This window comes from Leopardus geoffroyi, chromosome A3 (genome assembly GCF_018350155.1).
Source record: "Leopardus geoffroyi isolate Oge1 chromosome A3, O.geoffroyi_Oge1_pat1.0, whole genome shotgun sequence".
Taxonomy (NCBI): Eukaryota; Metazoa; Chordata; class Mammalia; order Carnivora; family Felidae; genus Leopardus; species Leopardus geoffroyi.
The window spans coordinates 14,584,836-14,610,360 of NC_059336.1; the positions used below are offsets into that span (position 1 = coordinate 14,584,836).

Consider the following 25,525-nt stretch of genomic DNA (forward strand, 5'->3'; position numbering starts at 1 on the left):
CTGGTCCACCTGCCGCACGAGGAGCTAAACCAACTGCTGCCCGGTGGGACTGAGCCTATGCCTGGCGCCCAGGGCATCACGGGGCATCTCTTGGGGCTTCCAGGACATTCCAGGTGATGGTAACAACCGCAGTTAGACAAAGGCAAGGCGAGGGAGGAAGGGCTGGGTCACCCCAGCAGGCCAGTAGCACCTGCCAGTTGAAGTGATGGCCACGGGGCAGGAAAATCTGGAACGGGTGGCAGAGGAGGAAGAGGACGACTATAGATTACCACCCTGGAATGAGCTACCACTGCAGACACCGGACGTTGGCTTGCGAACCCTCTTCAAGACTGTTTAGGAGCTGCCACAGGCTTCCCCCTTGAAGGACTGGCCGAAGGCATCTTATTCTTACATGTGCGCCAGATATTACAGGAGGGCGAAAGAGAATCTGACTGGTGCAAGGGCCGGAATGTGCCAGACTCGGTTTATGCACCACCACGGATCTCCGGCCTTCTCCCTGCAACCACCCTGCACACTCACCTCACCCCTCAGCCGCTCGCCTTGATTCCCAGCTGGAGGGGCTCTACGGGGAACGGGGGCGGGCGATTGCCCGGTCCTTAAGCCTGATGGCGGCCTCTGCCATTGATGACGCTACAGGTCAAGGAGCCCCACGGCAGTGCTGACCGAAAGGGAGAGACAGACCACGACATGAACTGTTTGGATTGGTCCCAGGGGCTCCCGGGGCGGGGATAGGAAGGAGCCGGTGGACAAATTCTGCCCACCTTCTCCTCCAGCGGGGTGTTCCAAGTCGGAGTAGCTCACGCAACTAGCTATGCTAGTTACAAAACTCTCAGCAATGCCCCGGCTCACCCTGGCTCTCCTCCTCCCTGACTCACTTTCTCCCTCAGCCTGGTTTCCTCCAGGAAGTGTTACCACGTAAACTTTTGCCGAGGGCTCTGCGTTCTGGGGAGCCCAGGCTGAGACAGCGTGGTCCTTGAGAAATAGACAAAGAACAAGAAAACAAACTGAAAAAAAAAAAATTAAGAAGAGAGAATTCATGAAGACAGAAGACGCTATTTTAGGAATCGTGGAAGGGTGGGGGGATCAAAACGGCTTTCTTTGAGGAAAACAATCCCAGTATATCAGCAGTCAAGTTTCCGTGTTGTCAGGGATACAAGCCGATTCTGATGATTAAGCAGCAAGCAAGTTTGTTAAAGAGGTAATGAGCAGCTCACGCTATTGTTATGAGGGCTGAAAAGCCAGACTCAAGGTCAAGTAATGCCCCCAACTCTTCTGTATGATGATGAAAAACTGCCATTCTTCTCACCGCCCCTCCCCCATGCCAGGACCTTGACCTTGGAACCACTGAGGGCACTACCTCCTGCAAAGCCCATTGCCTATGGCACCTGGGCCTACGGAAAAGACAATTCCATGCAGAACTTGAACCCCCCCCCCGCCCCCCGTAGCTAGCGCACTTAGTCATCCCACAAAGGCCCAGTGCCCACATCCTAATGATGAGGGAGGCTGGGAACTGGAGTTCCGATCCAAGCCTGGAGGGACAGGACTCCCGATTGTGAATCTCTCCAGATCTAAGACCACTGTTCCAAAGATGGTGGGAAGATGGATGTCTACCAGAAGCAATAAAACGGATACACCCCTCGTGAGGCAGATCAGAAATAAGTAAAACAGACAAAAACATGTTTAAGAAATAGTTCTGGAGGGGCCCCTGGCTGGATCAGTGAGTAGAGCATCCCACTCAGGGTTGTGAGTTCAAGCCCCACATTGGGCATGGAGCCTACTTTTAAAAAAAGAGAAAGAGAGTTCTGGCAAACGGATTATGTGGAATAGTGCTGTCCGATAGAAATATAATAGAAGCTGTGTAGATAATTAATTTTTTTCTAGCAGCCACATGAAAAAGAGTTAAAAAAGAAATATGTGAAGTTAGGGGCGCCTGTGTGGCTCAGTTGGTTAAGCACCTATTTGCTTCGGCTCAGGTCACGATCTCAGGGTTCATGAGTTTGAGCCCCTCATCAGGCTCCCTGCTGACAGTGCGGAGTCTACTTGGGATTCTCTCTCTGCCTCTCTCTCTCTCTCTTTCTCAAAATAAACAAATACACTTTAAAAAAATTTTTTTTAACGTTTATTTATTTTTGAGACAGAGAGAGACAGAGCATGAATGGGGGAGGGGCAGAGAGAGAGGGAGACACAGAATCGGAAGCAGGCTCCAGGCTCTGAGCCATCAGCCCAGAGCCCGATGCGGGGCTCGAACTCACGGACCGCGAGATCGTGACCTGAGCTGAAGTCGGACGCTTAACCGACTGAGCCACCCAGGCGCCCCTAAACAAATACACTTTAAAGAAAAAAGCATATTTAAGAAATATGTGAAATTAATTTTAATACTTAATCCAAAATATAATCAATATAAAAGTTAGTAATGAGACATTTTATATTCTTCTTTTTTCACACTAAGACTTGGAAATTGGTGTATATTTTAAACTTACACTTCATTTCAGTTGGACTGGTCATATTTCAAGGGCCCAAAAGGTTCATGTGGCTCGTGGCTGTATTAGATAGCACAGAGATAGTAGAGATAAAATCAGAACTCTATTTCACACATCATTTAAAGAAAAGCAAATTCCAAGTGAACTAAGGATGTAAACCTAAAAAATAAAATGATTAAAATCTTAGAAGAAAACGTCCAACGCTATACCTAGCTAGCATCTGTGAGATCTTTCTAGCCATCTGCAATGCAAGTGGCAGATAAGGGGTTCCTGTCTATATCCACAAGGAGCTTTGGCAAATCAGTATCAGAATAAAAATGGTCAGAAGTTCTCACAGAACAAACCCAAATGGTGAATAAACCTAAGAAGATATTCAGCTTCCCTGGGAGTCAGGAAAATACACATTAAATAATGAGACATTGCTTTACTCACATCAGACTAGCAAATCGGGAGCATGACACCTACTGGAGGCTGGGAAGGGACCCTCCTCACCACATCACCGTGGCTATGACCTTGTTGGAGAGCAGTCTGGCAACACCTATCAAAATAAAACAACTCCGCATATTCTTTGACCAGCAATCCCATGCCTGGGAATCCACGCCAGGGAAATAAAAGCACCAGAATATGTGGAGAGGACGGACGTTCCCATCCACAGTGACCATGAGTATAGGCAGAGGAATGGCTGAATAAAGTGTGATACATTTGTATCATGGCAGGTTACGCAACCACTAGAAAAGAATCTCTTGACTCAAGGGAATTACCATCTTCCACCTCTGCAAGATGTAGAGACATGCATGACCTGTGGTTCCGTTTCTGTAAGCGATCGGGAGAGAAATCTACATAGACATGTATATTTACATCTGATTTCATGAGCATGAAGAGAGGGTTAGAAGGATATAATCGCCCTGCTAGCAAGGTTACCGGGGAGGAGGAGGAGAAGCAGGTGGTACAGATAAAAACACGGGAAGGCAGGAAAGAAAAATATGAGAACAGAGAAAAGACGCGGGGGGCGATGGGGCGGGGAGGTTAAAAGGAAAAAAACTATCATTTCAAGGAAGGACAATTTCTGTGACGTTATCATGTGTGTTTGAAAAGGGCAAACATGTATCTCCACATAAATGTGTTCGATAAAGCTCGTGAACCATGGCATTCAAATCTTCCATGTGATTTACTTACTGTTTCGACTGCTTGCTCTGCAGATTTCTAACAGTTTCCCACTGAGCTGTGGATTGGTGGTTTCTCCTCGGGATTCTATCAGTGTTAGTATTTGACATTTCAATCCTATGTCACTAGACGCATACAAGCACAAGGGCTAAACTTATTGGTAGATTGAATATTTATCAATATATATTTCAGTCTAGGGACGCCTGGGTGGCTCAGTCGGCTGGGCGACCGACTTCGGCTCAGGTCACGATCTCAACGGTTTGTGAGTTCGAGCCCCGCGTCGGGCTCTGTGCTGACAGCTCGGAGCCTGGAGCCTGCTTTGCATTCTGTGTCTCCTTCTCTCTCTGCCCCTAACCCACTCCTGCTCTCTATCTCAGAAATAAATAAACATTTTTTAAAAATTTAAATATATATATATATATATATATATATATATATACACACACACACACAGGTCTTTTCAAATAACACTGATCGTTGTTGTGTGAAATCCATTTTGCCTAATGCTGTTGTTGTTCACTTGCTTTCCTCTCCCCGGCTTCCCTGGGACAAATTTTCCCGCTCAGTATTTCCAGTCTTTCTGTGCTACCCTGCTTTTGCTGTCTCTAATAAAACAGCATACGGTTTGACTTTTTTTTTTTTTATTCTAGAGCATCTGTCCTCTCACAGTGAGTTTCATATATTATTGATGGATTTGTATGTTTCTACCAATTTATTTACCTGGTGTTTTCTACTATATATGCTGTGTTCATGTTTCTTTCTCGTCTCTGCTTTTCAGCTAGTTGATAGCATTTATTTGCTGCCAATTACCCTTTCTTCTAATGACTTAGAAAGTATAGGGGCACCTGGCTGGTTCAGTTGGTACAGCATTGGTTCTGGATCTCAGGGTCGTGAGTTCAAGCCCAACGTTGGGTGTGGAGATTACTTAAATAAATAAACTTTAGGGGCACTTGGATGGCTCAGTTGGTTAAGCACATGACTCTTGACTTGGGCTCAGGTCATGATCTCACACTTGGTGGGTTCGAGCCCCACATTGGGCTCTGTGCTGACATCTTAGAGCCTGCTTGGGATGCTCTCTCTCTCTCTGCCCCTCCCCCACACTCATCTCTCTCTCTCTCTCTCTCTCTCTCTCTCAAAATAAATAAACATTAAAAATATATTAATAATTGGGGCACCTGGGTGACTCAGTCGGTTAAGCGTACGACTTCGGCTCAGGTCATGATCTCACGGTTCATGGGTTCGAGCCGCGCGTCGGGCTCTGTGCTGATAACTCAGAGCCCGGAGCCTCTTCAGATTCTGTGTCTCCTTCTCTCTCTGCCCCTCCCCCACTCACGCTGTATCTCTCTCTGCCTCTCAAAAATAAATAAATGTAAAAAAAAATTTTAATACAATAGTAAAAAACTTAAGAAAGTATATATTCTGTTCCTATTATCTTTATTTTTGACACGAATCGTTAAGCCTATTAATTAATATCTGTATCTTCCCACCGAATAAAATGAGGATCTTAGCATGCTTTTACTTTTCTCTCCTACCTCCTTCCCAGTCTTCATGCCTCCCCATCCTGGGTTGTCATCTCAGATTTTAGTTAATTGTTGTAAGTAAAGATTTGTATGTAGTCTGACATTTTGCTGTTTTGGTTTGTTTTTTTTTTTTTGCTTGCCTGTGCTTTGTATATCCCACATTTTCTTCTTGGATCCACTTTCTCTCCGTTGGAATATAACGCCTACACCGGTGGGTTCTCAAGCAGAGGCCAGTACCACACCCCTTCCCAACATGGGGTGTTTTGTACTGTCACCGTGGCTAAGGAGCAGTTCCACTGGCATTTGATGGATGGTGGTCACAGGGACACCAAGGACACTGTCGGGAGCGTGTGGATCAGGCTTATGCGATGAAGAATCGTTCCACCCCAAATGCCAACAGGACCCTGCGGAGGAATGCTGTGACTATGAGTTGTAAACATTTTTCGTCCATCGGTGTCTTAAAATGGTCGGTGATGCCCCCACATTTGCCTGATAGATTAGCTGAGTAAACACTCCTCAACGCTCCTAAACTCACACGTATTCCACAAGAGAACTTTGAAGACATCATTGGGCTGTTGTCTTGCTCACAAAGTTGCAAAGGAGGAGGACTAAGGTCAACCTTATCCTCATTCCCTTCTGGATCATTTGTTTCACTCCAGAAACATTCAGCGTTTCCTTTTCATCCTTAGGGTCCTGAGATTTCAGGATGGCGTACTTAGATGTAAGTCTTTCCATATTCTTCCTGTAAATATTCACTAGATCCTCTCGACATAAGAGCTCATGTGTCTCTTAAGTTCTAGGAAGAAGTCTTGAATTATTACGTTGCTTCAGGGACTTTCCTTCTTCTGTTTCCTTCTTTTATTCTGTAACTCACATGAAGCAGACAATGCGACATTTGCAATACCCTTCACGCCTCCGTGCTTGTTCCCACTTTCCATCTGTTTATTCCTTGGCACTGCATTCTGGGAGAATGCCTTTGCTCAGCCTTCTGGTTCACTACTTCACTCTCTAAATCCATTTTGCTCTTCAATCCATCTATCAAGAGTTTATCCTTAAAAGAATTATTATTTTTAGCGACATCTGGTGGCTCGGTCGGTTGAGCATCCGACTCTTGATTTTGGCTCAGGTCATGATCCCAGGGTCATGGGATTGAGCCCCATGTCAGGCTGCACGCCCAGCATGGAGCCTACTTAAGATTCTCGCTCACAGTGCCTGGATGGCTCAGCCCATTAGGTGTCCGACTCTTGATTTCGGCTCAGGTCATGATCTCACGGTTCATGAGTTCGAGCCCCACATCAGGCTCTGTGCTGACAGTGCCGAGCCTGCTTGGGATTCTCCCTCTCTCTCCCTCTCTCTCTGCCCCTACCCTGCTTGCTCGCTCACTCTCGCTCTCTCTCTCTCAAAAATAAATAAGGTTAAAAAAAAAAAAAAAGATTCCCTCTCTGCCCCTCCCCCACTCTCACTCTCTCTAAAATAAAAATGAATAAGAGAATTATTATTTTTATTTTAAGAAGAATCAAAATTTTGATTCATAAAGCTGTTGTATTCTTTTTGAATATTTTTTTCGGGGGCGCCTGGGTGACTCAGTCGGTTGGGCATCCGACTTCGGCTCAGGTCATGATCTCACGGTCCGTGAGTTCGAGCCCCGCGTCGGGCTCTGTGCTGACAGCTCAGAGCCTGGAGCCTGTTTCAGATTCTGTGTCTCCCTCTCTCTCTGACCCTCCCCCGTTCATGCTGTCTCTCCCTGTCTCAAAAATAAATAAACGTTAAAAAAATTTTTTTTGAATACTTTTTTTTTTTTTTTTAATTTTTTTTTTCGACGTTTATTTATTTTTGGGACAGAGAGAGACAGAGCATGAATGGGGGAGGGTCAGAGAGAGAGGGAGACACAGAATCGGAAACAGGCTCCAGGCTCTGAGCCATCAGCCCAGAGCCCGACGCGGGGCTCGAACTCACGGACCGCGAGATCGTGACCTGGCTGAAGTCGGACGCTTAACCGACTGCGCCACCCAGGCGCCCCACTTTTTTTTTTTTTTTTTTTTTTTTTTAAGTAAACTCAACCCCCAACGTGGGGCTTGAACTCATGACCCCACATCAAGAATCACATGCTGTACCGACTAAGCCAGCCAGGCGTCCCTTGTTGTACGCTTTTAAAAAAATTGATGCAACATGCTCTTCCATTTGCCCAAGATACTAATGATCCTTTCTCTATAATCTGGTTCTATTTGCTCTCCTAATTCAGTTCCATCATCTGTGAAGCAGGAAAAATAATTCCTACCACCGAGTTTCACGGTGATTATTAGAATTAACGTAAAACGATGCCTGGCGCGTAGTGCATTAAATACCGAGTTGATGAATAGACAAAGCAAAATAATAAATGTGAAATACCTGACACATCCATAGGAGGTACTCATTAAATGGAAGTATCTGATCGTTATCCTCATTGATAGTATCTGCTGAGACAATGACATCCAAGATTTTACCCTCTTAGTTTTGACTCTGTCGTAACACCGCCGCCCCTCCCACCCCCAGATCCGGGGCATGGACTGCTTCCTCACTCGGCTGAGGCACGGATTTGAACTGTAAGCTGCAAGGCTGGTGAGTGGGAGTGGGAATGTGTCTAGCATGTGGCTCCCCAAATGGCTCTATGCTTCTATTTAACGTCTGAAGTCAGCAAACCCTCACCACTGCCCTGAAAGGCAGATGTCGTTATCCCAGTTTCATAGGATGAGAAACCTCGAGAAAGTACAAGCACTGGGCCACGAGGCAGTGGTTTAGGACTCTGTGCTAGGCAGTCAGAGTTCTTACCGACTCAAGAAAGGGACTCCTGGAGCCTCAGCTCATTCTTCTGTAAAATGGGCCTGTCTTTTTTGTCAACGCTGCTGGAATTCTACTCATCACTCGGCCTTCGAGGTCACTACCAACACAGTGTGGTCACTTCCGAGGATCCGAACCATTCAGGCTGAACGCCGCCACGTTCTCCCGCTTCCTCTGGGCCTCCACCCACCTAAGGCATCGCACTTTGCCGGGGGTCAGCCAGCTGCCCGTGCTTCTGCCCCCCACCAGACAGGGAGCAACTAGGAAGAAATACAGAAGACCACAACGATGCGATTTCCCCAAGTCTTAGAGACCGGGCCGCCCTCTGATGACTACATGAGATAAACCAGAGGCCAGGTTGGCGAGATGAGTGGCCATTGACCTAGGGGGCAAGTTAAAGGCCAGCTCCCGTAGTGACGTGTTGGTAGGGCCGTAGGAAACCATCACTCTTTCCCTAGGCGTGTGCAGGCTTTTCAATATTTACACACACACCCCCCCCTTTTGTCTTCCTGCCTCCGTCTTTGTGTCCACAAGCCATTCTCAACACAGTCTGATCACAGCGACCCATGGGATCTTCCTTCAAAATTCAAGTCAACTCTCTCCTTTACTCCGCCCTCGTGGTGCCTGCGGTTCACGGTCCCTCTCCATGCCTCCTCACAAGATTTTCAGGATCAAGCGATTCCCGACGGAGAAACAAAGGCAGAATGGTCCCATTCCCCAGTGGACTTGGACGCAGACTGGTAAGAAAATCAGGTTCGACTCCAAGAGGAGGCGTTGAAGGAGAACCCGGCTGGGCCTATGAGGGATCGCCCGTCAGATAGCACTGTGTTCGTGCTGCGTGAAGGTCACGCACTGCTGTCCCGTTGCTCTGTGGCCATCACTACCCCAACAATAGCCATGGTTTGTAATGTTTATTCATTTGAGAGAGAGAGAGAGGCAGAGGGAAGGGCAGAGAGAGAGAGGGAGAGAGAGAATCTCAAGCAGGTTCTGCACTGTCAGCACAGAGCCCGATGCGGGGCTCGATCTCACGCACCGTGAGATCATGACCCGAACCGAAATCGAGTCAGATTCTTAACCCACCGAGTCTCCCAGGTGGCCCCAATAGACGTGTTTTATTTTTCTCGGTTACTATGCCTCTGCAGCAGTCGGTTGGTTTGGTAATAAATACGTGAGACTTTTTGTTTGAAAAAACATCAAATCAGACAGTGCTATTCCCCTGCTTACAAGCCTCTAATACGTTCCCACTGCACGTAGAACAAAACCTAGAGTCTTCACAGCAGAGATGACAGGCCTGCATTAGCTGGCTTCTTCCTACCCTCCTCTTCCCTTATCTTTGATGATCCAACCACCCAGTCCAAGTCAAGATCTTCCCTACAGACGAATTCTCGGGCAGGGAGGTCTTCCTACAGCATATATGAGCCTCTCCACACAGTTTCCTCCCAGGCCAGAGCTCCAAGGCCAGGGCCTCTGGCAAGAGTGGGCCCTTCGTTTCTTCTATGATGGCTGCCTCAGTTTCTCAACAAACGGGCAGCTGCTCTGGACAAACCAGGTCAGGTCAGGAAAACTTAGGAAAGAGTCTACCGGAGCCAAGGAAATACCGACCGGGAATGGGGCCCCACCCCTCCTGGGGCTCTGAGCTCTGGGAGTGGGCTTACAGTCGGAGGCGGAGGGGTGAAGGCAAGGGACAGTGTGGCAGAGGGACTCTGGTCAACAAGGCTACCCCACTCTTACACACACACACACACACACACACACACACACACACACACACATAGTGGTTGGCCTTTAATCACAACCCCATTGACTGAATGCCTACCGTGAGCTAGAAGCTGGAACTTAACCTATTTGACCTCATGCGACTCCCTCACCAGCCTCATGAGTCAGTTTCTACCACCATCGCTGTTTTACACATGAAGATAAGGACTTTCAGAGAGGTCGGGCCAGTTGCCTCAGGACCCACAGTAAGGACGGCACTATTCAGCCAGCATAGTCATACCTGTTGTCGGAGTGAAATTCTTCCATATTCGTTGGTACACAGGAGCTGCCTCACCCCCCTGAGTGTTTTCCCAGCAGCAGCTGAGTGGCCAGCAGCCCTGACCTCTCCTCCCTCCACCCCTAACCTCTTCACCTCCCTACATTCCAGTAACTTTTCAGTCCGGGACACAGGAGGTGGGGGGGGGGGGCAGAGAAATTCCCCGAGGAATCTTCTCCAGGAGCTGTCTGTTCAGATCTGTCAGTCCTGAACTCATTCCTCAATGGCTGCTAAGTAGTTTACATTTATCGTTCAGGATTCTCTGCTTCTGCTGTAACCAAGATGCTGGGGAAGCAGATCCAAGGAGCCACGCTTATCCCTGGCTGGGGGCTTATCTCCCATCCAGACAGATGGAGTGTTTGCAAGACCAGTCACCCAGAAGAATCTACTTCCCCCACCCGCCTCCGCTGGGGTCCAGAAGGAGCAGACTTACCACTAAATCCTAGTATGTCTGCCATTTTCTAAGAAATTATTGAGCCATTGCTGTGTGTCTGCTCTGCGTAAGGTTCATTTTCTTTTTTAACGTTTATTTATTTTTGAGACAGAGAGAGACAGAGCATGAACGGGGGAGGGGCAGAGAGAGAGGGAGACACAGAATCGGAAGCATGCTCCAGGCTCCGAGCCATCAGCCCAGAGCCCAACGCGGGGCTCGAACTCACGGACCGTGAGATCGTGACCTGAGCTGAAGTCGGACGCTTAACCGACTGAGCCACCCAGGCGCCCCAGGTTCATTTTTTTTAACCAGGAGAAAACCTAACTTAATAGTGTAAGTACAGGGAATCCACACAGACTTGGAAATTCTAAGGACATTCAGGCAACATGATACTTATATGAGCTAAGGAGAGGGGTAGGGGTCTGAGGATACAAAGGGCAGAAAGGCCTTTAGCAGGAAGGTGAATGGAGATGTTCGGAAAACGCTCGGTGCCCTCTTATGCAGAGAAGTTCCTTAGGCGAATAGAAGCTCTGTTAATAGCTCTCTTCCCGGTAAAGCAGGCAGTTGCTGGAGAGGTAAAGAGCTTTCTCTGAATCTGCTAGGTTCCGATTGCTTTTAACTCAAAATAATGTCCCTGCCAAAGTGGCCCATCTTGGGGCAGCCTGCCCTTGGCCCCTACAGTTCCCTCCTCTAAAACTTCCTTGAAATTCCATGCATTAAAAATTGATCTTGTAAATCGTTCTGTCTCACGGAACCAGTCTTGGTCCTGACAAATCGGTCAGTTCAGTTAAACTCATTTCAGGCGGTGGCGAAGCAGATGCATTTTCAGAGTTGGGCTCATGGTTCAAGGAATCAGACACTAGACAAGAGGCGTTTCTACCGAAAGACAAGAAAACCGATGGTTAATGATTAGGTCGGAACAGAAGTCAGTTTGGGGGTTCTGAGGATAGCCAGGGAACCTTTCTAGAGGTCAACTTGAAGAATCTTCAGAGAGAGTGAGAGGCGGCTGCAGCGTTCTGACGGATTTTCCTGGTTTGTGGTTCAAATGTTTCTGGCACACACAGCGACAGGCCTGAAGATCGTCTCTATATGAGCTGCTGTGGTGATTTCCCTGAAGTTTACACGAGGCCCCTGACATCTAGTTTGCAAGGCTTGGGGGGAAGGGCAGTTTTTGTTCTCAAATGAATACACCTCTTCTACTGGCTGTTTGTCACATTTCCCAAGGATCTCTCAGCGGTCCAGGGCCAATGGTGTCTGATGAGGTTTCGGAGCGGTGGTGGGGGTCCGGAGCCAACAGCCAACAAGGAACTCTTGAGACATCTTGGATGCAAAAAGGTGACTTTATTAAAGCACGGGGACAGGACCCGTGGGCAGGAAGAGCTGCACTGGGGTGGGGAGGAGTGACTGGTTTTATACTATGGAGTAAAGGCAAGAGGAAGGTTTCCAAAAGGACTTTCATATGTTAAAGACGACTCAAAGGACACGGGAGGCCTAGCTACCGCCAAGGGAAGGTTGTTTTTCCCTCTAGCAAGGCATTAACATTAAGACAGCAGGGGTCCTGGAGAAGTGTTCGACTCTGTATTTGCCTCAAGTGTTTGTCAACGGGCTGCAGGTTATAAAGAAATTTGAGTTTATTTACATTTTCTTCTTGCCTTTGCTCCCCACCCCAGTATGGAGGGGAAGGTGATGTTAGGGCTCCGGGAAACAGAGTCTCTGGGTTTCTGGAGGTTAGGCTAGTGACGAGATTGCCTTTTTCTTGTGGTTTACGAAGACGTTTGTGAACCTGTGAACCGATGGAGACTCTTGTCCTGCATGACTGTGCTCTCTCCGTCGGTTAACCATTTGCTTTCTCCTTTCCTTAGCTTTCGGGGAGCCAGGAGTGCCTGGGGAATGTCACAGGAATCCCGCCCAAGGGGAGGAGGGGGGTGGCAGGGTCTCAGCTTGCTGTATGCTCCCCCATCAGTGCCCGTTGAGTTAAAGTATCCTGCTGACTATGCCAACTGTTCGGGAGGAAGCATTTCCTCTGCCCTTCAAAGCCCTTCTGGCTGGACTTAGAATCAAATTAATACGAGGCAGATTAATAGGAGAAAATCAAATTTAATAGTATCAGTACAGGGAATCCAGACATGGAAATTCCTGAGTAAGGCTCTTTACAAGGGGCTTGCCAGGGGGTGCCCCAGACATAAGGAATGGCCAGTTAGTGGTTTCCAGAGCGTGGGCACGAAGCTTAGAGTCTACTTGTTCAAGTCCCAGATCCTCCACTTAATAGCCACATTATAAATGACTTACCCTCTCTGTGCTTCAGGCTTCTGTGGTGAAAAATGGGAGTGAAAACAATAATTTCTACTTCAGAGGATTGGGGTGATGGTTCAATTCGATGTAGTATGTAAAGTCCCAGGAGTAAATAAAATTAATGTAAAATCTATAAAACAGTGCCTGCCCACGACTCTGTTATATTGGTAAGTGGTAGCTATTATTTTTATATACTGGGTGTGCTAGACATTTCTCAAATCTCATTGAATATGCTTCCCAATGACCTCCTGCCCCACCACACACACACACACACACACACACACACACACACACACAGCTTTAGATGTTGAAGATGACTTCCTACGCCAGCAGGGGGCGCTGGCCTCACACAAGCGGCTGGAGCCCTCTCCTGCTGGGGCTGACACCTGACCGCTCGCCCCAGTCTCCAAGACACCCTCCGGTCTCTTCATTTCCACTCACAAAAAATACACGATAAGACCCAGTTCCTGGAAGAATGATCTTTGCAAATTAAGTTATCGTGAGTTATGTGAACCCCCAACCTGCAAGAGCCAAGGCTAGACTGGCTGTCTGCCTCCTGCCCTTTGCTTCCCACTTAAAAATCCAAGTCACCATGAATTTTCGTAATGATACTTTATTCGTCTGCTTTAGTCATTTTTCTTCTCTTCCTATCTGAGGCAGCGAGTTGTCTTAAGGGAGATAGCACAATGTTGCAGAAAAGCCTCGGGCCTTGAAATTAGACAGAACGGATTTGAATACTGGCTTCACCACTTCATCAAACAACCCCCAGCAAATATCCCCACCTCTCTGGGCCTCAGTTTCCCCCTCTGTAGAATAGAGGTAGCAATATACGTACCTCATAGGAATGAGAGGAGCAAGTGAGATAAATCATATAGAGAACTTACCTCATACGTATCCAGGCTTCATAATTACTTGAGACACAGAACAAATTACAGAATGAAATGCCCACATACTATATTGTCCTCAGGGGGGTCGTATAAAGGGAAGGACATGGGCTTTGAAGTCGGACTGACTTAGGTACCAAACGAGCTGTGTGGCCTTAACAAGGTTCTTTGCACCGCTAAATCTCAGTCTTCCTCATCTGTAAAATGGGCACTCGGACACTCCACGAAAGCTGATAGCTTTGAATGAGATCATCGATATGTAACAGTCCCCCACATAAGACACAGACCCACAGTAAATACTGGCTGTCTTTCTTTAAGCAGATAAACATAGGTTTTGACATTTATGAGCCACCATGTCAGAAAACCTTCCAGTATGGTTGCAGGGACTGTGTTTCAACAATAGTTTAGACGAAGGGCTATGCTTGGCCTATGAGTGTTTAGGAAGATTCACATATAACAGGAGTCACATTCGTAGAGACCCTCCATTTACCCATGGTTTGGTTTTCTTTGTTTATTCAGCGCTGCAATAAAGAAAATATGGGGGGCGCCTGGGTGGCGCAGTCGGTTGAGCGTCCGACTTCAGCCAGGTCACGATCTCGCGGTCCGGGAGTTCGAGCCCCGCGTCGGGCTCTGGGCTGATGGCTCAGAGCCTGGAGCCTGTTTCCGATTCTGTGTCTCCCTCTCTCTCTGCCCCTCCCCCGTTCATGCTCTGTCTCTCTCTGTCCCAAAAATAAATAAACGTTGAAAAAAAAAAAAGAAAATATGGGCCACGGATTGTGTGCCAGATAAGTTCCAGGTGCTGGGGATACAGCTAGGAACAAGGCAGTCACCATTCCTGCTCAGGCAACTTACGACTAAGGCAGAGGTCAGACAACACAAAAGTAGTGATGTTGAGTACCTTGAAGGAAATTAGAGCAGGTTAAGGGAACGGAGCGGGGTTGGTGGGGGGTACATTCAAGAAGATGGGGTGGTCAGGGAAGATCTGGCTGAGGAGGTTTTAGAGCAGACCTGGATAAAGTGAAGTAAGCACGTGACGATCAGGGGGAAGAGCACTCCGGGAGAGGGAACAGCGCGTGCAAAGGCACAGAGGCGAGAAGAAACTGTGTGTTTAAGGAACGGGCGATCAGGCTGTAAGACTGCAGCTGCCTGAGTACGGGGAGACTGGACATAGAGCAAGTCGAAGTAGTTCAGTGCCAGATCATCTGGGGTTTCGTAGACCACGGGGAAGCCCCTGCCAGTCTAAAGATGGGCCATCTTACGGCTTAGGCGGATGCTGGGGGGCACGACAGGGCACCGATGGTGCAGGGGAGACGACGGGATCCCTGCAGATGCAAAATCTGTGAGTGAGAAGAGACGCCATCTGGGGGCACCTGCAGGGTAGCCCTTATGGGGGTCAGAGAAGGTGACTTTATGGTAACAGGACAGAAGGCGGGGCTCTCTGGAGCTGGGGCAGATAGGCCGGTGGATTTGGCAGCGAGAAAATGTGAGTTTTCTCCTTATTGGTTCTTTCCTTCTCTTTTTGTTTTGTTAGAGAGGCAAGTGTGTCATCAGCTACGAGCGAGGAGCTGAAGGCAGAAGACAGAAGGGAGACACGAGAGAGCCTCTGGGGGAGGGGGACCGGACAGGCCGTGGCAGTACAGGGCTGTGGGGTTACCCCACAGTGGGGAGGACCCGCTTGGGCCACAGAGGGCCTGTACTTCTCTCTGGCCCCGTCAGTTGCTGGGGGGCACAGGTGAGGGACAGGTGGTGAGCTGAGGTTCAGCAGAGTTGGGATTTTCCAGATGAGTCAATGGAGAGAGAAGGGAGCACGGGAGAGGAGCGTGAACACAGGGACTCACTGTAGTGGAGACCAGAGCCCTAAGCTGGGAAGTGAGGCCGCCGAGGGGATGCCAGACTCCCCGCATGCGGACGGTGTGTGGATTAGAGAGCTGGGGTGCCTCGATACCCTCCAGTTTCAGACGTGGTTTCAGAAGAACTGAAAACATTATAGATAATTCACTCACACAATAAATCCATATCGAAGGCCTGCTACCGTTTTGAAAACTACCTACAATTTGGGGCCCCGGGGGGGGGCTCAGTTTGTTAAGGGTGCGACTCTTGATTTCAGCTCAGGTCATGATCTTGCAGTTTGTGGGGCCGAGCACTGCATCAGGGCTCTGCTTGGGATCCTCTCTCTCCCTCTCTCTCTGCTCTTCCCCTGCTCATGTTCATGCTCTATTTAATTATTTTGAGAGAGAGAGAGAGAGAGAAAGGGACTGAAAAATTAAAAAAAAAAAACTACCTACAATTTACTGAGCACTTATTATATCGGGCACTGTGCCAAGTTTTGTTCATTTACTGCATCTCATTTAATTCTCAGGACAGCCCATGAAGGACAGTGCTGTTCTTTTTTTTTTTTTTTTTTTTTTTAATTTTTTTTAACGTTTTATTTATTTTTGAGACAGGGAGAGACAGAGCGTGAACAGGGGAGGGTCAGAGAGAGGGAGACACAGAATCTGAAACAGGCTCCAGGCTCCGAGCTGTCAGCACAGAGCCCGACGCGGGGCTCGAACTCACGGACCGTGAGATCATGACCTGAGCCGAAGTCGGCTGCTTAACCGACTGAGCCACCCAGGTGCCCCAAGGACAGTGCTGTTCTTATCCCCACTGTACAAATGGGGAGACCGAGCCCACAGAGATCGAGTAATTTACACAAGAACACCCAGCTGGTAAGTAACAGAGAGCTCTGTCTGGTTACAAGGCACAGGCCTCTTAACGACTATGCTCTACCATGGGCCAGATTCTGTGTTGGGTTTATGTAATCACGACATTCAGCTTCAGGTTCTTCTCCTACTTGATCCCATCCTGTAAACAGGCACCTGGCCTCAGCCGCCCAGGGGTAGCAGCTGGGGTGGAGGTGGAGGAATGGGGAATTCTTCCCTCAGTGGGGCCATCAGTCAGGGTGCCTGCCCTCCTTAGCTAAGGGGAGAGGACACATTACTGAGCTCAGCCAACTGGACTCTGGCACCAGGAACTTTGATTCTTTTTTTTTTTTTTTTTAATGTTTATTTATTTTTGAGAGAGAGAGAGAGAAACAGAGGGAGGAGGAGGGGCAGAGAGAGAGAGGGAGAAACAGAATCCAAAGCAGGCTCCGGGCTCTGTGCTGACAGCACAGATCTCAACGCGGGGCTCGAACCCACGACCCCGGATCTTGATCTGAGCCGAAGTCGGACTGAGCCATCCAGATGCCCCTTAGAGACTGATTCTGATCAGACAAAGATCTGTTCTAGAAAGGGGCGGGGCAGGACGGGGCTAATGCATTTTGACTACCTCAACACCCACAGCATCTCCAGTCTCTGTCTTTTCCCCACCTGGCTCTCGGCTTCCTGTCACTCCTGTGAGTTAGCCACCAGCCTGCCCATAAACTCCTTTTCTGCCGAAGTTAGCCAGATTGGTGCCTGAAACTTGCAATTAAAGAAGCTGCAGTGGCATATCAGGAGAAAAGGACGAAGTGGTATAAAGCTAAAACGAGTGACACATTCCTCGGATAAATGTGGCCCGAACGGGGCCAGAACTAGGGCAAGGCAGGTGAGGCACCAGGGCACAAGATGAAGGAGGTGTCACCCCAGGCTGTGTAAGTGCAGGGCTCGCTCTACTAAACGCCCCTTTCCCCCCACTCCCCAAAAGTTAATGGCCTACGGAGAGCAAAGATTAATTCGATTTCACATCAGCGTGTGAAGTGACGAGGAAGGAGTCCCCATCAGCAGGTAGCTTTCTGCTCCCAGTGCTCCTTTGGGGACACTGGCACCTTCGGTGTTGTGGTGCTGTCATCCCCCAGCACATCATCATCATGACAAGGTCAAGGCTGGGTCCAGCTGGCGAGAAGGACCAAGTGCAGGGAGGAGGCAAGCCTACTGAGTAAAGGCCTTGCCTGAAGTTTCACCCGCCAATTCCTTAGACAAGAACTTAGTAACCCAGCCGTCCTTAACTGCGAGTGGGGCTGAGCAGTGAAGTTTAGCTGGGCAGCCACATGACTGCAGAAGGCAGGGAGAGGGGTTTGGCAGATAGCTGGTCAGCCACGACAGTCACTGCCCACATGGAGACCATTTCTCTTTAATAATCAAGGGTGCTGAGTGTAAGCCCCCTGGGGGCTGGGGGAGGGAGAGGTATTCAGGGGCTGGAATAAATGGGGAAGGCAGGGAGGAGTAGGAGAATGTTCCTCAGGAGGAGACCCACAGGCGTTACCTTTCCCCAGAGCCCAGGGAAGTAAAGGTAAACACGGCTTGCCACCTTGCAATGGGGCAGGAAGGAGGTCTGCTACCCACCTTGAACCCTCGTGGACTCTCACCATGGACTTGTCATCATCACAAGGTCAAGTAATGGAATCTGACAGTGCAGCGTGGTAGACAGAGGATGGGATTCGGAGTGAGGAAAGCTGGATCCGGCTTCCGGTTCCTGTGTTGACCTTGGGCAAATCCTTAACCATGACAACCTTATACCCGCCTCTGTAAAATGATGGAGATGACGTCATCAACAACAGTAACAATAAATAGTAACAGTAACAATAAATAGTAAGAGTATGAATAAAAACAAAGTTGTGGTGAGGGATCCCACAAAGCAATGGTCCATAAAAGACTCTGATATCCAGCAAAGTGACACAGACCAGGGGTGAGCAAACTGTGGCCACAGGTCACCACCTAGAAAAGGTGACTAGTTGTCAGAGACCGTATGGCCCAGTATTTACTATCTGGACCTTTGTGGAAAGTTCCAAGAGGATCTCTGCGGGGACTGTATTGATGTTAGCTTGCACTAAGTTTCCACTTCCCGGAGCACCAGTTTATTCACCAGTAAAATAAAACTAACAAAGTTACCTTCAGTTCCAAGCTGTTTCTGCAATCAAAGGAAACAACTTATGTAAAACTGCTTTGCAGATTGTCAGGTGCCATATAAACGGTAGTCACTAATTTCATGCTTTCTGAGTAGTATCGATTTCATTATTTAGTCTCTGTTGCGCATCTGTGAAACGGACATCAAAATACCTGCTTCTCAGGATTGTTGCAAGGATCTGTGAGGCAAGATGGTTAAACCATAAGCTTTAGAATCAAACCAGCACAGTCTGACGTCTTGCTTGTCTGGTCACTAGCTGTATGATCTCTGGCCCTCTGGCAACCTCAGTTTTCTCAACTGAAAGGAAGGGAGCGGCATAATACCTTACATCAGGGTTGTATAAAGGGAGATAGCCCAGCGATGTCTTGGCTGGGTGCCCGGCCTTGCTCTGATCCGCAGGTACGATGACAAATGCCACCTCCCACGGGTCCCCACTGATCCTACAGCAGAGCTGTACCCCTCTGCCTCTGCTCAGCGCCCACGGTCAGCCCCGGGTACCGGTATAATTAGCTCCATCTCGGTGGTGAGCAGCCACGGCTTCTCACAGCCTCTGACACGACTGTCACCTCCCACTCAGTTATCTCCACCGTTGAGTGTGCATTACATGCCCGCTGGGCATGGGGCTGAGTGCCACCAGAGGACAGCTCAGCCCTCACAATCTCCGAGTTGTCACAAGGAACCAAAACCTTTTCCTTCACTCTCAGGCTGCGCCAAAAGAAAAGTTTGGGGGAGAAAATGCCACCTCTTGGATCTGCTGAGGAATCGCGTTCCTCCTGACCCCACAGCCAGCGGGGTGGGCGATGAGGGTGGGGAGAAAGGAAGCCTGTTTCTTTAAGGGGCCTCTGCTAGTGGGGCGGGGACTTCCCCCGGCAGCTGGGCCCGCCCCCTCTTGAGTGACAGGCAAACAACCCAATTACAGAAAGAGACTTCAGCGTGACGGCGGAGCGGAGCAATAGGAGCCCGGGCTGGCTTTCGGGGGCGGGATCCCGGGAAGGCCGAGCGGGCGGAGGCTAGTGGAGCGGCGGAGGCGAGACCCCGGCGCGGGAGCTGGGCCTAGGTCGGCGCCCTGGTGAGTGCGGGGCGCGCCGGGCGCCGGGGCGCGGCGGGCCGCGGAGAGGGGCCTGGCCCGAGGGGCGCGGGGCGGAGAGAGGCTGGGCCGGGAAGGGGGCCGGAGGCTGCGGCCTGCATCTGCCTCGGGGACTGAGGGGCAGAGGGGCTGGAGGGCGGGCCCGGGCTGCAGCGCGCAGGTTCCGCAGGGGGTCGCGGCCCTGCGGGGGCCGCCGGGCCGCAGATTTGCGACCTGCAGGGGCGTCGGTGGGGAAGAAGGAGGGCCGGGCCTTGAGGAGCGTGGGGAGGAGGGGGGTGGGAGGATGGAGCCTGCGGGCGCGGCGAGCAGATGGGGGAGGGACGGGATGGGAGAACGCTCGCTGGGAGCCCGGCGAGTGTGTGGGGCTGGGTGGCCCTCGTCTGCAGTCCTGGAGTCTCTCTTGACATCGCCGCCTACGAAGCACACGCTGCTCGTCCCTCCGCCCCGTCGAGCCGGCCGGCTCTGCAGCCACCAGTCCACCTACTTCTCTCCGCCGCTCCCCCTCTGTTCAGGCGTCTGTCGCCTCCTACCTGAACTGTGGCATTGTCCTACCTGAGGTGCCCCCACGCGCTCTGGCTGCTCTGCTGTGGGCCTTGCACCGTGGCCAGTGGGATGTTTGAAGGTGCACATCAGATCAGGACACTGCTGCGTAAAACTGGCCAGTTGCCCACCTCTTGCAGGATCGGCCCCAGATCCTCGTCCAAGCCCCGGAGATCTGGCCCTTCCGACCTCTCCCTCCCGTTCAGTACTCTTCACACGGCCCTTTTCCTATTCCTTCTACATACCAAGCCCTGGAGGGGCGTGGGGGTGGGGGGGGGGGGGGGTGGTCCTTGTCCTTAGTCTTCTTTCTGCCTGGGCTTCTCTTCTCGGCCTGGCTTAGTCCAGTAAACTCCTCCGTCCTCTAAACCTGGACTCAAGTATCACTTCCTCGGGTCGCATCCCTGGGCTCTGACTCCTCCTCCAGGCAAATTCCCCACCTTTGTCACCCTGTGCACCTCTCCTTCATGACACTCGAACAGTTGCAGTTTTCCTTTTATTTGTGAAAGTATTAATGTCTGTCCCTCCCATCCAGATAGTAAGGTCCAGAAAGTTGTGTCTGGTTTTGCTCCTTGTGTCTCCCGCATCTTGCACAAGGACCAGGCACCGTAAATATTTATTAAATCAGGGAGTGGAGGACTTGGCTTTGACAGGAGGGAGGGGGCGTGAATCATGGTACCTGCCGTGCCGGCCTGCCAGTGGGAGAAAGAAGCCAACGTTGGAATACTTCCTGTGTGCCGAGCTCTGTGCTAGAGTCATGTTCGATGTCCAACAGAAATGTAAAGCCACTGAGTGGCTCAGTCGGTTAAGCTTCCGACTTCACCTCCGCTCATGATCTCGCGGTTCGTGAGTTTTTGTGAGTTCGAGCCCCGCGTCGGGCTTTGTGCTGACAGCTCAGAGCCTGGAGCCTGCTTCAGATTCTGGGTCTCCCTCTCTCTCTCTCCCCCTCCCCCGCTGGCGTTCCATCTCTCTCCCCCTCTCAAAAAGAAAGAAACATTAAGAAAAGAAGAAAAAAATACGATGTAGTGCATGTAATTTAATTTTTTTAGTAGCCACGTTAAAAATGAGTAAAAAGAAACAGGTGAAATTAATTTTTATTTATTTATTTTTTTTTTTCAACGTTTATTTATTTTTGGGACAGAGAGAGACAGAGCATGAACGGGGGAGGGGCAGAGAGAGAGGGAGACACAGAATCGGAAACAGGCTCCAGGCTCCGAGCCATCAGCCCAGAGCCTGACGCGGGGCTCGAACTCACGGACCGCGAGATCGTGACCTGGCTGAAGTCGGACACTTAACCGACTGCGCCACCCAGGCGCCCCTGAAATTAATTTTTAGAACACGTTTTACTTAACGTATTCCAAAATAATACTAATTTGACACATAACCAATATAAAAACACTATTAATGAAATAGTTCACATTTTTGCGGGTGTGCTAAGTCTTTGAAACCTGGTGTGTGTTTTCTGCCTGTGGCCAGTCCATTTCAGTTTGTGGAAACCACGTCTCCAGGGCTCAGGGTACACAGTACCTGAGCAGTACTGTGGTAGGAACTGCCATATTGGGCTGTGCAGTTCTAGAAGCTTCGCCTACCTGTGGCATTTAATCCCGTTTACTTTCTTCTAAGGTAATTCTTGTCTGCATTTTACTAATAAAAATCGTGCGGCTCCTAAAAGTTACGTTGCCTACTGGTGATCATGCTAGAGTTTGTGAGCGGAGGAGGAAAGATTAGGACCAGTACCCCGTCTGGAGTCTGGAGTCTGGTCTTTCTATACCCTGTGCTGCCTGTAGGAGGTGCCATGCAAATTTGGGGGTGCAGGGAGTGGGGACGAAACTTGAGAACAGTGGCACCTGTGGGTAGATTGCCTATTCTGTCTGGTTTCATGCACAGTAGTGTGCCGGCATACATCGGTGCCCCCTGTCTGGGTGGCTCAGGGACAAGCATCTTTGATGCAGTTGGAGGAAAAGCGTGCAAGACAAGTCCTTCTTGGACCTAGTCACTGTACCTCAGCACAGTGGACACCAACTCGGCCCGGTCCCCGGAGCTGGGTAGAAAATATTTGCACCCTGCAGCATTTCAGAGGTGCTGGGAGCACCACGCTCGGGTTAACAGCGTGGCTGTTCCGGTCCACAGTTGCTCACTGAGTGAGGTTTCCCTTCTTGTGAGGCCAGCGCTGTCCTAGGGCAGTAGAAGTCACCGCCTTCGTCTTCAGGATGCTTACTGTGGAAAGACGAGGCCAGATCACAGGGTGATTGATTAGATGATATGCACGACACCCTGTGGTGCAGCGAAGAGTGAGAGAGAATCAGTGGTTGTGCAGAGCCCGAAAAGTTGCTGCCGAGGCCAAGCTGCGTCACGTGCTTAAAAGTGTTGAATTTGAGTTCCTTTAGGTGGGTGGGTGCTTTGCAGTCTGCCACAGTGCCTGCGTAGACGCTGCGTGGCTTATTTCCTCATCTGCCCCGCTGGTTAAGGCGTTTGAACCTGTCACCCCACTGGGCATCCTGGTTTAACGCGAGTCACCAGGAAAGGTTCGTTGAGCACCTGTTATGTGCCAGGCCTTGCACTGGCCCCTGCTTTGGAAGTGACTAAAAAACTCTCCAAGGTGCTTCTTCTAGAAGAAAGTATAGAATACCTCCACCAGTGGTGCCTTGCCTTTTGTATTGATTTTCCTCCCCGATTTGCCTTCACCTGTGTTGTCATTTTGTCATCAGTATCCTGCAGCCTGGCAGGTCGGGCTGTTTCGTGCTGGGGAACGCGGTTAACGCATTTTTGTAACTTCTTCAAGTTCACACAGTTGGGATTCTGCTTACTCCTATCGGGTATTATGCTTAAAATGATTCACGTAGATCATCCCACTTAATATTCACACCCACTTTGTAGAGTAGGGTTGATTTTAACCCCCATTTTACAGATACAGAAACCGTTGGAGGGGGATCCAAACCCAAGTCTGTCCCACTCCAGAACATAAGCTCCTAAGCACTACGTGACACCGCGTCACTAGCAGGTCACGGTGGAAAGAGGCCTCAAAAACATCTAGTCTGACCCCCTCCCGTAGATCAGGACAAGAGGCCTAGAGAGGCCTGTGCTCGTCGCCAATCTGGGCAGTCAGGTCTCCTGCCCTGCAGGGTGGGGGGAACCTAACCCAGACATGGGGGGGCCAAGACCTTCTTTTGTCCCCAACTGGTGGTGCGGCCTTGCCAGCTTCTCCGGACCTCAGTTCTCCTATTTATAAAATGAGAGGGCTTGGCCTGATTTTACAACACGAACAATGCTGTGTTGTTATGGTGGGTATTGAAGGAGTCGGGCCCATAGCCCGGGATTTCAGCCATAACCCAGGACTCTTCACAGCTCACCACACCCCCTCCCTGCACAAGCTCTGCCGCCCTGTTGCCACCACAGTGGTCTGTTGAGGGGAAACAGTTTCTTAAAGTTCGTCCATATTTTCCATCTCGGTGTCTTGTTTCCAAAAACCAAGGTAAGTGGTCTGCAAACGCTGACCCCCTTCTAAATCCGTTGACGATTATAGTTAGGGATTTATAAAGTTCTAGGCAATGAATAGTCCTCTGTCATTAGTGTTTTTATTCTCTTTTTAAAGGCAGTTAGGTGTCGGGGCATCCCGGAGGGTATTTTTAGTGTGGAATTCTGCAGGCCCAGCCGTGTGCTGGGCATTGTGCTGAAAACTTTGGGGAAGAGAAGGCAGGGGAGTGGACGCGGGCCAGATGGGTCCTGCTCTCGGGTGGCTAACGGTCCAGTTGGCCGTGGCTCCTGACCCTGACCGCCATTGGGAACACTTGGGTGGGGAGGAGGAGTCGGTGGCGTGGGGTGGTGCACAGCCGGGGTTGAGAACCACTGGCCTGGAGTCTGCTTCTCAGACTTGAACGTGCATGCGAACCACCTGGGGGTCTTGTTAGAAGGCAGATTCCGACCGAGTGGGTGATTGTCCGTTACCGCAGGCTCCCAGACGACTGTGCTGCTGCCGCTGGAGTGCAGCTCACACTTGAGTAGCAAGAGAAGAGGCTGCACATAGAGAATTGCAAGTCACTGGGATTGTGGAGGGTTGTGTAAGAGACTGGGAGCGCCGGTGAGGATGCGGTGAATTCTGCCTGAGGTGAGAAGACTAGGAAAGCCACGCAGATGAGTCGTTGTGTGAGGCGGGCCTTGAAGGATGAACGGAAGTTTGCCACTTGGACGAGGTGGAGGGAATAATAGCTCAAGTGAGAGCACAGGTTCAGAAGAGCATGATGTTTGAGGGAGCAGGATGGTCTGGTGTGATATACTAGCATGATGACAGTGCGATGACAGTTCTGGCCTGAAGAGCCACGTGGACCCAGAGTGAGCCAAGTGCTCTGCTAGGGAGTTTAAACTCCGCTCTGTAAGCATAGGAACGCTGCACAGTGATTCTCCGCGGGGTCAGAGGAGACCCAGGTGATTCTTAGGGTAGGTGTTAGGAAGAAGAAGCCCAGACAGGTACCCAGTTCCCATACCCTTACTCACTGCACTTTGGCTGCAGGTTAGTGGCTTTTGGGTGAGTCTGGTGTCCCGCAAATTTCTACAAAAAGAAACGCCAGGGGCGCCTGGGTGGCCCAGTCGGTTTAGCATCCGGCCAGCTCTTGATTTCGGCTCAGGTCGTGATCTCAGGTTCGTGAGATCGAGCCCCGCATCGGGCTCTGTGCTGACAGCGCTGAGCCTGCTTGGGCTTCTCTCTCTCTCCTTCTCTCTCTGCCCCTCCCCTGCCTGCCCTTCCCCACTTCGAATAAATAAACTTAAAAAAAAAAAAAAAAAGTCAGCTGCTGTTGGCATGACGGTCCTTCTCAGTTTCTAGCAGTGAGCAGTGCATGGCAGAACTTGAATCTCTGCCAACCCAATTCCCCCCTTCTGCACCTCAGAGCTCATCCTCATTCAGTGGCCCGAACTAAGGGAAGTTGAGTCACTTCTCAGATGAGAAGATTTCAGAAGGAGAAGCCTCTAGTGAGATTGTGGTTTTGATTAGAAAGAGGGTGTGACCTCCAGTTCCCTTCCTGGTGTGGCCGACTCTGTTGCAGGAAACATAAACCAGACTCACCCATGTCGCCCCCACTGAATCAAAAGCAAAAGAAGAGAACAAAAAAGCACATGTCAGTCCTTATCCTTAAAAGAACTGGGGGCGGCAGGGGGTGGGGGTGGGGGGGACCTCACTGCCTGGGCCATCATTGACAAAGCTCCACGGGGGCCCTTGGTAACAATGTTGATTTTGTAAACACACCTTCCAGAAGCCGCTTAGGGAATGCTCCATTGGAGACACCGATGCTACGATTTTTCTCGTTTCCCCAGCTTTGCCTTTGAAACCCGGTGCTTTCATTCTCCTGTGTTAAACAGATTTCTCTTCCTCAGATCAGTGTGTGCGTCTCTCATCTCTCCCGTTCTGTGGCATTTTGAG

At 50.0% G+C, this 25,525-nt stretch overlaps 1 protein-coding gene and 2 long non-coding RNA genes across 5 annotated transcripts in view; 2 read left to right on the forward strand and 1 right to left on the reverse strand.

Moving 5' to 3' along the window:
* Positions 1–10,700: 10,700 nt before the first annotated feature.
* LOC123580089 lies at positions 10,701–19,304 on the reverse strand. The gene is made up of 3 exons (XR_006703130.1): positions 18,473–19,304; positions 17,927–18,106; positions 10,701–11,322 (listed from the first exon to the last, which is right to left on the reverse strand). It is a non-coding gene; the product is annotated as an uncharacterized LOC123580089 (long non-coding RNA).
* Positions 11,676–13,335, forward strand: LOC123580090. The gene is made up of 2 exons (XR_006703131.1): positions 11,676–11,781; positions 13,037–13,335. It is a non-coding gene; the product is annotated as an uncharacterized LOC123580090 (long non-coding RNA).
* A 143-nt stretch (positions 19,305–19,447) lies between the features above and the next one.
* Positions 19,448–25,525, forward strand: part of ELMO2 (engulfment and cell motility 2) — a 40,203-nt gene continuing 34,125 nt past the window's right edge. For 2 of the 3 annotated variants that reach the window (XM_045444386.1, XM_045444387.1), the window contains exon 1: positions 19,448–19,557. The gene's annotated coding sequence lies outside the window, so the exon portion shown is untranslated. The remainder of the gene's footprint in view (positions 19,558–25,525) is intronic. The other variant, XM_045444384.1, reaches the window with a different exon arrangement.